Below are 12,307 nucleotides of genomic sequence, written 5' to 3'. Positions count from 1 at the left end.
GAAATTTTGAAAGTAGGTTCTATAATTTTATAAAATTTTAGCCGGTTTTGTTTTTGTAGTTGAAAACATACAAAATATAATATCAGCTATTTTGTGAAGTCTACCTTAGTTTAGATATGGTTGCGCACTTTGACAGCAGAACTCATTATCCCGTGGGAATTTTTAAAATAACTAGGTACCCAAAATGTCAGATTATTAGATCCAATCCAATAGTACGAGCTGGCCAGCTGGGGGACTTTGATTTTTGTACTCTTACTATTACTAGACCTGCTCCGGCTTCGCACGGGTACAACTAAAAAAAGGTCTCTAATCAAAGCCACCTTCATTTTCCAAAAATTATACCTGCGCTAAGTGTGTGTCATATTAGTCATATTATTACCTTCCGTGAAAAATTATCTAACCGGTGGTGAACACTGCATTTCAATTCATCGCTTATTAAAAAAAATCTAAGCATACAGACGGTGGGAAGCGACTTTATTTTATACTAACTACTACGTAACGGTATACAGAAGGTTTTTATTAACATAATGTACTCCTAACTATTGACTGTTGATCGTTCGTAATATCCACATTATTTTTTGTTATTTATGCTTGTCGTTACAAAGGATCAGCCAGGTCACCTCTGCCCAATGTGACCTGTCTGCCACAGACACTGAGCAATGCTACTTGTCCGAGTAACACCGACCAACCAACCACCAGCTTGACCGAGTCTGTCCGTCTGTCACAGTTGATTTGTCCCAAAACTAAAACGATTTGGCACACATATAAATTTTCCTGAAAAATCAAAATAAATAGCTTTAAAGGAATTGTGAAAAAATATCCATATAATATATATATAGAGGTATAGCACGCGATACGGAATACCGAGGACCTGGGTTGGATTCCCAGTGATGGTCTTATTTTTCTGGTTTTTTGGTGCATCTATATTTCAGTTTGTATTTTCAATTTAGGTATTACGGGATGACCGTAAAAGTAAAAATTTGGAATTGAAATAAAAATACAAAAAGATTCCAAAAAAACAATCTTAAAAAATATCCCCCTAGTCAAAACATCTCCAAAACAGGAGAGCCTCAATACATAATCGGAAAGTTATAAGAAATCTAACATTATAAGTTAACATTCCCTTCATTATTACGCTGAAAGAAGAAGAGGCCTTTGCCCAACAGTGGGACGCTCAATAGGCTAAAAAAGAGGTAAGTAATACGTTATGATATACTAAAATATGTTTTTCATGTGGCTCTAACATTGACAAGTTCATGTTTGGAAAACATGTCCATCCGATGTCACTACGCCAACACGAAAGCCCGTAATAACACTTGTTTTCGTACCATGAAAATATGATAGGTTGACGTTATGTAAAATGTCTTATTTTAGATATTAAGGATAACAATGTTTGCTGCTTATCTAAGGTACCTAATGCTAGTGTTTCACCCGAAAAAAAAACGAGTGTTATATTGAAATGTGTAATTTAATAACATTAATACCTGGTTTTTAGGGTTCCGTAGCCAAAATGGCAAAAACGGAACCCTTATAGTTTCGCCATGTCTGTCTGTCTGTCTGTCCGTCCCCGGCTTTGCTCAGGGAATATCAATGCTAGAAATCTGTAATTTTGCACCTATATATATGTAAGCTATGTCGACAAAATGGTACAATAAAAATTAAAAAACATATTTTTTTACAGTACCTCCCATAGACGTAAAGTGGGGGGGATTTTTTTTTCATCCAACCTTGTAGTGAGGGGTATTGTTGGATAGGTCTTTTAAAAGCATTAGGGGGTTGCTAAAACGATTTTTCGATTCAGTGATTTGTTTGCAAAATATTCAACTTGAAAGTGCAAATTTTCATTAAAATCGAGCGCCCCCCCCTCTAAAATCTAAACCGGTGGGTGGAAAAATTTGAAAAAAATCAGGATGGTATTAAGTATATCAAACTTACAAGGAAAACTATAACGGTCAAGTTTTCTTGAGAATTATTAGTAGTTTAAGAGTAAATAGCAGCCTAAGGTATAAAATAAATATACCTAAACTTGGAATATTCCGTACAAAATACGAAATCCTTAGTAAAATATTACTTATTTTTTTCGTAATGGCTACGGAACCCTATTTCGGGCGTGTCCGACACGCTCTTGGCCGGTTTTTTTTATTCCTGCCTGTGCAAATCAGACGATCAGATAGTCTAGTGGAACCTGACTACGAAAGTCGGGGCAGTTACTTGAATGAAAAATACGAATGTCTGTTCTCGAGTTTTGGGTTTATAATATTTATTTAAGTAGGTACGTTTCTGTTTACTTAAGTATTTTCCCGTTGTCTGTCTGACCCACCGTAAAACGTTCTCACAGTACCATAAAAGTCACAATGAATTCCCTTGTCAAGCAATGTGATTGTGAGAGGCGATAGTTCAAACCACTAGGCCACCACGGCTTCGACAGTTAAAATAATTCAACTGAAAATAAAATTCTGAAACCCATTTCTATAGGTCTGTATGCATAGATTTATAATACGTAAATTCAATTATGTACGAAACCTAATTACAGCTGAACATATAATTTAGACTAATTTAACAAAAAATAAAAATAATCTGTATATATCTACGGTCAAATTAATTAATTATGAAATATTATTTTGCGCGAAATTTAGGTAAGTAACTAATTATGTAGATAGGGCAGTACACGAAGAATTCAAGTGCTAACTTAATTACTTGTTAAGTACATTTTAGATGATACTCCGGTAATGACCGCAAAATTGCCTTGTATTCCATTCGTACTCGTATGTATAATTTGAAACGTACACATTGACCAAAATTCCTAATTGAGTCATTATCACCAAATTTGGAAGTTGACACATTACAAGCAAGTTTCTGACAGAAGGTAGCCGTATTTTTCTTTCAAATTTGCGGCCAAAAGCTAGTGTGTAAATTAAATTGAGCGTTTGCCTTAATGCATCCATCTTCTAAAGCCTGATGGATCATTAAAACTACGGAAGTAGGTTGCGGCGGCTCTGTGGCCTTACTTTTTTCCGCTTCAAATTTAAAGGGTTTTGTTTTTTAAAGGACTTTTTAACATTTTAATATACTTTTTAATGAAAACAAGACGGCTGAAAATTAATCTCTGACAGGGTAAAAAAAATATTTAAAAATACTTCTGTTTTCCAGGTAATCTTCTCATGGTACTTCGTTAAGTAAGTAATTACTAGTAGGTATGTTAGATTTGGAGTTAACGTATAGGTAGTATTATTTAACGGGTTGTAATTAACGCAACTTCTTTAAACTGTCATTTCTGCCTTCAAATTTAATTATATTGTCTATTTAATTAATAATAATTTCAAGCGCCTAATAAATACTTTTCAAGCGACCGTATATTGTGTATCCAAGCTACGTTTTAATGAATCAGCATGACGATTATTATAGCAACTAAATTTGTACTATGTCTACAAATGTTAAGCTTCTAATAAGTGTCTCTATTGTATCTATTATACAATTTTAACAGACTCTAATTTAATATTATTCCCTCTGTTTTTATAAGGCTAAGGCAGGGCTTCTATTTTCTGCTTTGAGGTCTAAAAGGCAACGGACGAACCTATCATTTTTATATAAACATCGAGGATAATGATCGAAAAGTATAAACACCTAAACTCTAACACACCTAAAATCCAACAGCAAAGGTCATGAAAGTACACTCGGCGCAAGTAAATCAGAACCTGTATCCTACGAATAAACATTAAGTCAAGAAGCGTAACTCTGAACAAATTCCACACAAAAAGTAACTTATGATTTAAATACGAATCATTTTCGAGGTTGCAATTAGACGTGCTTGTTGACTGGTTAAAATGCAGAAACAAAGCAGGGATTGGTTTGCGCGCGTGATGCAATGTCAGATGCACGACAAATGACGTGCAGACCACGGTTTGAAAACCCGTGTTCGCAAAGCCATTTTTCTAACGTAGTTACAATTCCTGCTTTATTATCTTATTCGTAGCCGTACCTCAATTCCATGAAGCACAAAAACCCAAGGAAAGCCTCGAAAGCGTCGTGTAAATTCAAACATCGAATTCGCTGCAATCGATTTTCAATTTCTAACGCAATTATCAACAGGATTTATCACACATTTCCGTCATTTACTCCGTCTGGCCACTCGTTGATAAATTGTTCCGGCCTTTACAGCGGCCTGACTTTGGCGGGGATTAATTAAATGTCCGACATGTCGGCGGAAAGCGAGATAGGCCTTTGGAAAAACGCCTAATCGCGACAGTGATGGCCAATGGTGGCCGTTGTTTGGAATTGAAACGTTCGATAGGTATTCAAGTGTATCGTAGGTTACTTTTTACTAGCGGTGTGGCTAGTTTTTATAAACGAACTCTTACGAATAAGTGCCAGTTTGTTACGTACAATATAAATAGCGGGGTGTTTTGTAATAAGCTTTTGGTGAAAAATTCATTTTTTATTCTAGCTTTTTTTTGCTAATTTTACTTTTTGTTAACTACTACCACAACACTGGCACGTATCAAAGTCAACCAGAGCTAATCTTCAGAGCAACACAACCTTACGTCATGCTACCAACGTACGCTACTCAACGTCGGCTTCGCGTTTAGATTGTCTCACCATCCCGCCTCATCTGCAGAAATATTTCTTAAATAACTACAAGGCCAAACTTAAGAAGGAGCCATATGAAGTGTCACAGTGTCTCCTAAGCCTAATTTTAGTACAAGTACACTTCTCTTTAAAACAAAGGTACAAGGGTAAACGGGTCCCTTTGGGCTAAAGTTCAGACAATCGTTAAAGTTGGCGGTACGTGACACAAGGGAATATATACTATTATAAAGCTTTATCAGAAGTATGTTGTGTACGTAGTTAAGTACATAGGTACATGCTTTCTGATTTTTGTAGTAGATATTTCATTACAGTTTTCCCGATAAGCGTTACTTTGCTTTGAATGTACTGTAATTAGAACACACTTGTAAATAAACAATTTCACTTCATTTCAATAGCTGGAATAGAATTTTTTGGGGCCAGCAATCGTTCCTGAGTCTTTGCCAATCCTCTGATTGTGCGTGCTGTATAGGGATACCACCTAACCTTTCATTTTCACGGTGAAATCAGATCATCTTCTCTAGGATTTGAAAGAATGAATAGTAGATTGTACAACAAGAGCATAAAACGAGCCATTTTACGGTGGATAGACACGTCGAGGGGAAAATGGGTTTAATGCTCGAGTTTTACACTGCTTTTCACTTTGATTGCGAGGAGATGAAATAACGACAGTGGAAACCTTGTTCACTTACTAGGTAGGTACCTTTTATTTTTCAGGCATCTATATAAATAAAATGAATCGTAAAATGTGTTGCTAAGCGCAAAACTCGAGAACGGCTGGACCAATTCAGCTATTTTTTTTTTCATATCATCGTTAAAGTCTAGGGAAGGTTTTTATGAAGAGAAAAACTGGAAAAATTGCTGGGAAAAAGAAAATGCGAGTATGGAAGTGCGGTAATTAATGCATCACCTGTGGGTTTTAGTAAAATGCGGAGTGATGCGAATGTTTGCTACTCAATTTTATTTAGGCGTTTTGTTTTATTAATCCCCTTATTTTGCATTTGCATGCTTGCTTGCTTGGCTGGAAGATGTTTGGACCTATAGTGTCTGAAATAGGGACGTTTTCTTCCATTTTTTTTCGTACACTACTTTTTTCGTTTAAAGTGGAACGAAGATTGCCGAGTAAATGAGTTTTATGACATGAGTACCTTAATACTACCTACTAAATAATAACAAAAACAAATTTAAATGAACTAAAATAATTTACTTGCTCACCCGCGACCTTACGAGTGTAGTGTGGTGGTGGTGATGGATGGGTTTGTGTGATTTGTGTGTGTTCTTACAGTGTGGAGGTGGATGAACTGCATGAACACGCATATTTTGCATAAGCTTAGCTATCGTAAGGTCGCGGGTGAGCAAGGAAATTATTTTAGTTCATTGATATGGACCTCCGCAAAGTAACGCCTGATTTAATAAATTATTTAAAAACAAATTTGTTTACGTTCCTCAATTTACATTGACTGGTTGATTTATTTTGTGTTTTGATTTAATCTATTTATCCATTAATTTATTTAGCTTGCATGCCTGCTTCCAAGCTTGCTTGCATGCTTGCTTGCATTCTTGCATGCCTGCTTGCATGCTTGGTTACATGCTTCCATGTTATCTAGCGTGCATGCTTTCTTGCATGCTTGCTTGCATGCATGCTGGGTAACATGCCTCCATGTTCGCTAGCGTGCATGATTGGTTACATGCTTCCATGTTCGCTAGCGTGCATGCTTGCTTGCATGCTTGCTTGCATGCATGCTTGGTTACATGCTTCCATGTTCGCTAGCGTGCATGCTTGCTTGCATGCATGCTTGGTTACATGCTTCCATGTTCGCTAGCGTGCATTCTTTCTTGCATGCTTGCTTGCATGCTTGCATGCATGCTTGGTAACATGCTTCCATGTTTGCTAGCGTGCATGCTTTCTTGCATGCTTGCTTGCATGCATGCTGGGTAACATGCCTCCATGTTCGCTAGCGTGCATGATTGGTTACATGCTTCCATGTTCGCTAGCGTGCATGCTTGCTTGCATGCTTGCTTGCATGCATGCTTGGTTACATGCTTCCATGTTCGCTAGCGTGCATGCTTGCTTGCATGCATGCTTGGTTACATGCTTCCATGTCGCTAGCGTGTATGCTTTCTTGCATGCTTGCTTGCATGCTTGCATGCCCGCTTCCAAGCTTGCATGCCTGCTTCCAAGCTTGCTTGCATGCATGCTTGGTAACATGCCTCCATGTTCGCTAGCGCGCATGCTTGCTTGCATGCTTGCATGCTTGGTAACATTCCTCCATGTTCGCTAGCGTGCATGCTTGCTTGCATGCTTGCTTGAATTCTTGCATGCCTGCTTGCATGATTGGTTACATGCTTCCATGTTCGCTAGCGTGCATGCTTGCTTGCATGCTTGCTTGCATGCATGCTTGGTTACATGCTTCCATGTTCGCTAGCGTGCATGCTTTCTTGCATGCTTGCTTGCATGCTTGCATGCCTGCTTCCAAGCTTGCATGCCTGCTTCCAAGCTTGCTTGCATGCATGCTTGGTAACATGCCTCCATGTTCGCTAGCGTGCATGCTTGCTTGCATGCTTGCTTGCATGTTTGCTTGCATGCTTGCTTGCATGCTTGCTGCATGCTTGCATGCATGCTTGCTTGCATGTTTGCTTGCATGCTTGCTTGCATGCTTGCTTGCATGCTTGCTTGCATGCTTGCTTGCATGCTTGCTTGAATACATGCTTCCTTGCGTGCTCGCTTGCATGCATTGTTACTTGCATACATACTTGCTTGCATACTTGGTTGCATGCTTGCTTGCATGCTCGCTTGCGTGCATGGTTACTTGCATACTGGCTTGCATGCATGCTTGCTCCCTCGCTTGCGTGCTCGCATTGATTCCTCACTATAAAAAAAAGTACATGGCTAATAAGGTAACACAATATAAATTGATTTTAAGGCAGAACGAAGTTTGCGGGCCAGCTAGTTACTAATAATTATAATTCATAAATGTTTAGTTTTACTAATTTATTTTTATTGAACTATTTCATTGTTTTTTAGTTTTATACAAATTAAAAATAATTATAAAAATAAATTAAACTTTTTTGTTTGTGCCTTAGACGAAGATTTTACTTTCTGCACTTGTGCATAAAATAAAAAGTTTTTTTATGTCGCCTAAATCCAGCATAAACACGAACTTTATGAGCATGAGAAGTGAAAAATACATTTATTCACAACACAAGACACAAAAATATTATTAGGTAGGTATTTAGGTAGATTTAAAATGTCTTAGTTTACCTATTCCTGGAACTAGAAATTTGCTCGTAGAAAGGTTAGCCATCACTGCTAGTTAATTTTTTATCTTATCAAATATATACCTAATATGGAAAGGAAAAGAAAGGCTTGCAGGCTGAGGACGTACATATTAGGATAGGTAGGTATACGCTGGCAAGTTCTTTCACGCCGAGGCTGGTACAGTGCTTTTCTCAAACACGCATTAAAATAATTTAAAGCTCCTAGAAATCAATGTTTTATTCCTAAGACAATTAAAATTGTTCCAGACTTTAATTATAACTACTATGTTAGTATATAAGTGATTATTGCTTTCCTTTTTTTTCCTTATGTCAAAATCACCACGTTTGGATTTCGGTCCGTAAATAGGCCTGTAACGGTATGCTTTGAAGCCTATTTTAAGGAACACAACATAAACATGTCATTGCATGTTTGAGGAAATACTTTTGTTTAAGTATAATAGTTGCTTATGCAATAAACACAGCTCAAACAATAATTGTGCTTGTCAGTGTAAAGTTTTGTAGACGGTACCAATTTAACACCATTATCTTTGTATGTATTGAACTGTCTGAAGCGGAACTCACTAATGCACAATGTTTAGTGGGCATGTCAATTCATGTTGTGATATTTTTACTCATTCTATTCACTTTTTTATTTAAATGACTGGCCATAGGGAAATCAAAATTTGTGTGTATTTGTGGTGTTTTTTTTTAACCTTTTAAAGGAACAGGCTCATTGAATGGCCAGTAATGACAATTATTCATTTAATTTCATTATAACTCTATTAAGCAACATGCGGTTCAGGCATTAAAACAATCATCTGTAATTTATACTTTATTTACGTCTGTTGGGCTCGACCTTTCCAATGCTTGAAATAGAATTTTATATCAACACAAATATAAATAAGGTTAATGTTCATTGGTTAAATAAGCGTATCGTCGTCTACTGTTATAAAAATAGATCTAAGCAGGCTTTTTTAACCTGAGTATTGCTATGGGATATATTTTGTGTTAGGTACAGTCGAACAAATTGAATCATGCATGACCCAGGTTGGAACCTTTTAACAATCAATTTCACTATGATTTCCTACAAAAAGTATGAGATGTCAACATAACATTAGTAGCACAAAGGTTTCACCCTGGGTCATGATTCAAATTGGTCGACTGTACATGGAAAAGTGTCACTGGGGTTAGGTAATTTCAGTTTTTTCTTTTTTTTTTTTTTTTTTGTTACCATTTCAGTTATTTATTAGTCAGTTATTTATTACTCATTTAAGTTTTTTTTTTGCCACTTGATATAATTATAACATTATTACATTTTTATTTATATATAGAAGATTATACACAACACAAGATACAATAATATGATAGGAAACAAAATTAATAAAAACAACATAAATATACCTAACTATAAAAAGAAAACACCATCTAGGAGGCCCTCCTGCGGCATAGACCCCAACACACTGGCGGCATTACCTCTCTGTACAGTTAGAGAAATTCGCTGGGAGAGGTAAGCGCCATCTCTGGGGTCTCCTGAGGTCTCTATCAGCCGGGACGACATGGCTCCCATGAAGGCCTTCATGTCAGCCGACCAGGGACCCATTTTTTCTTATCTACATATAGTAGAGTATAAAGCTGATACTATTACGCCATTGAGTGTCCGATTCACAACTGCAATGACACATACTTTCCTTCGTGTTGTCTATTTGTACTTAATACTATTGTTGTGTCGTGTGTTGTGAATAAATATATTTTCTTTCTTTCTTTCTTTCTTTAAATTCGAATCGACTCGACTGTGCAATCGAAGTTACAATAAATTAACGATTAAGGATCAATTATAGGCATCACGCGAGCCAACCAATCCCTGCATTCTTTCTCAATTTTAACCAATCAACAAGCACGTTTATTTGCAACCTCGAAATTGATTCGTATTTGAATCATAAGTCTTTTTGTGTGGAATTTTTTCGGAGTTACGCTTCCTGATATTATTTGTTCGTAGAGTTTACGTGACAAAATCATTAATGAGCTACAGAATTGGATAGTCCGTACTCTATAGAGTTACTTCTGTATACGGTCTCAAAATACTGGCCACTCATGCTGGCAACTAAAAGAAGCGGCCGAAAACCGAAAAATTTAAAATTCCTAATCGTACGTTTCGCTGCCTACGTAATAACCCCCCCGAGCCCAACTTTCACCAAAATTAACAAAGTTGAAGCCCCCGTCGCTTCGGAATCTCAGGTAACATAAATCGTGATGAAATTTGAAAATAAAAATAGGCCTAAGAGAATTTATTATCTTAGTGGATTTATTGGTGAGAGCTGTTTGCTTGTATGAGATAAAATTGCGATTTATTGCTGACCGCTCTTTGGACTAGCTTTTGTAATTTACCAAAAGTTTGAGTGGTTATTCTACTCCTACAGAATATGAGGTATATTATAAGTGAGATATTCTCTCGAGATCAGGAATAATATTATCCCAATTTCAACCGCTGGGTCATTAAATAGGGAATATTACGCAAAGCTCTGCTAACACGAACCGTAAACAAACCGCCATGACAACGTCAGTTGTTCTCTTTATAGTATGTCGCCTTGACGGATCATGACATATTACAAAATAACATGATATTTACATCGATAGTAACGATAGAGCTATATTTCTAAAAAAATGATATTAATATGATATTATTATGGCATCCTGCGGACATTTAAAACATTCAAAAATCTGTTTACGGTTTGTGCTAGTGCTGCATTCTGACGGCAGAACATTGCAGTAATATTCCCTATTTCAGACGGATATTTTTTACGCAACATTAATGAAGAAGAAGGTGAAAAACTTAAATAAACTATCTGTTGTATGTAATAGTACACAAAATGAATATGGTATTTAAGTCATTCTTCGAATGTGGAACAGCAAATTATCTCTACGGACACGTTACTACAACAGGTCATTTAATAAAGTTTTTCACCTATTATAAATCACTACTAATACCTAGAGATGCTTTGGGCATGTTACATCAATTAACGGTGTCGTGTTGTCGCGGCTAAATACTTTACCTTATTACTCCTTGAGATCATGTCAATTAGCCACATTGTAATATCCTAACCAAGAACACACGAATTATTATATAATACAATGGTTCAACAGTGATTCGACTAAGAACATAGTTGTAATAATTTACATTTACAATATCTTTTACTTAATAACATCAACATGATTTCACAAACGGTTTAATTTACAAATACATGTATCTTTTTACATCCCTTTATTAAGCAGGTACTCATAGAACATTGGTTCGTCATATACTATGAGTTCAATCTGAGTTGCTAGCCTTGCAAAGACCACGATGTTATTTTTGGGAATATTCACGACATTTTTCTCGAAATCAGGGAATTTTAATTCAACTGCTAGATCTATTTTTTTTAACAGGTTGCACACGCCTTCAAGCTTAGAGAATTAAGTTAAACGGAGACGTCATGCGCATATTTTTTTATAAAGTAGTCTTTCTTGATCCCTGGCGATCGTGCCGTTCTCGTACGCATGGCTCTCGCATGATCACTAACATATAAAATTATGTGCCCCTAAAGCAACGTTAACCCTAAAGTAACATTACAAATAAATAGGTACCCGCTGTAAAAACAAACATTAAGAGTAATGTTTAAACTATTTTTTTATGATTCTGACCACCTTTTCCTACATGCCCCTTTTATGCACACGCGTTGGCAGAAAATTACACTGTGGTTTAAACTGATAAATGTAGGGTGATCTAGTGGACTGTAAGTTCTGGGTAGGCCTCAGTCAATTAACTGGAACAGAAATAAAACAATAGCTCAACGATCGTAGCAACTAGCCTGTCTAAACTTTGCACTTAATTAATTTAGGGAGCCACTAATTTAATGAGTTTACCCTTTAATTCTGAAAAGGGACCGCCTCAAGTTGCTCTGAAGTTTTCAATAGTGTTGTTTCGAAATAATGAGGCTACACATGTTTCTAGAGCAACTAACGTTTCTGGTACATTCAGAAATGAGCTATTAATTACCGTATAAAATTGCTTACTTTGTCATTGTTACTTATTAAATTAGTGTCATTGTCACAACTTAATGTATTCCTTAATATTAATTAAGTATGAGCAAGTGTAGTTAAACTAAATGAAGACTTTGGATTATAAGAAATTAACTTTTTTTATTTTTAGGACTGTTGGCTGAGCATTCGGAACAGTATTGCTGGATTTATCTATAAGGACCTACAGCAATTTTACTTCTACAGAATGCCGGAATTTTCCGTAATTTTTGCTAAACTAGCTTAAATGACTTATAACTATACCGGCAGTTTCGTATTTTGGCAATATTGGTTTCTTCCAAGCTATGGGTTTATTGTGGTCAAAATAACAACTGCCATTATTGTTAATTTATGACCACTGAAAGCAATTCTACTGGATTTATGTTTGTTTCCAATCAAAACAAAGCTTGCC

General features: G+C 36.3%; 1 protein-coding gene across 7 annotated transcripts in view; it reads left to right on the top strand.

Moving 5' to 3' along the window:
• LOC141431134 (potassium channel subfamily K member 18-like) overlaps positions 1-12,307 on the top strand; it is a 358,912-nt gene that overhangs the window by 188,332 nt on the left and 158,273 nt on the right. Inside the window, exon 1 of one of the 7 annotated variants that reach the window (XM_074092153.1) lies at positions 3,151-3,176. The exons of the other annotated variants lie outside the window; for them this stretch is intronic. The gene's annotated coding sequence lies outside the window, so the exon portion shown is untranslated. Of the gene's footprint in view, positions 1-3,150; positions 3,177-12,307 lie in introns of those variants that run through there. 7 annotated transcript variants of the gene reach the window in all.

Source organism: Choristoneura fumiferana, chromosome 9 (assembly GCF_025370935.1).
Source record: "Choristoneura fumiferana chromosome 9, NRCan_CFum_1, whole genome shotgun sequence".
Lineage (NCBI taxonomy): Eukaryota > Metazoa > Arthropoda > Insecta > Lepidoptera > Tortricidae > Choristoneura > Choristoneura fumiferana.
Note: the sequence above shows the minus strand (reverse complement) of the source record. Positions and strands in the feature narration are given on the sequence as shown.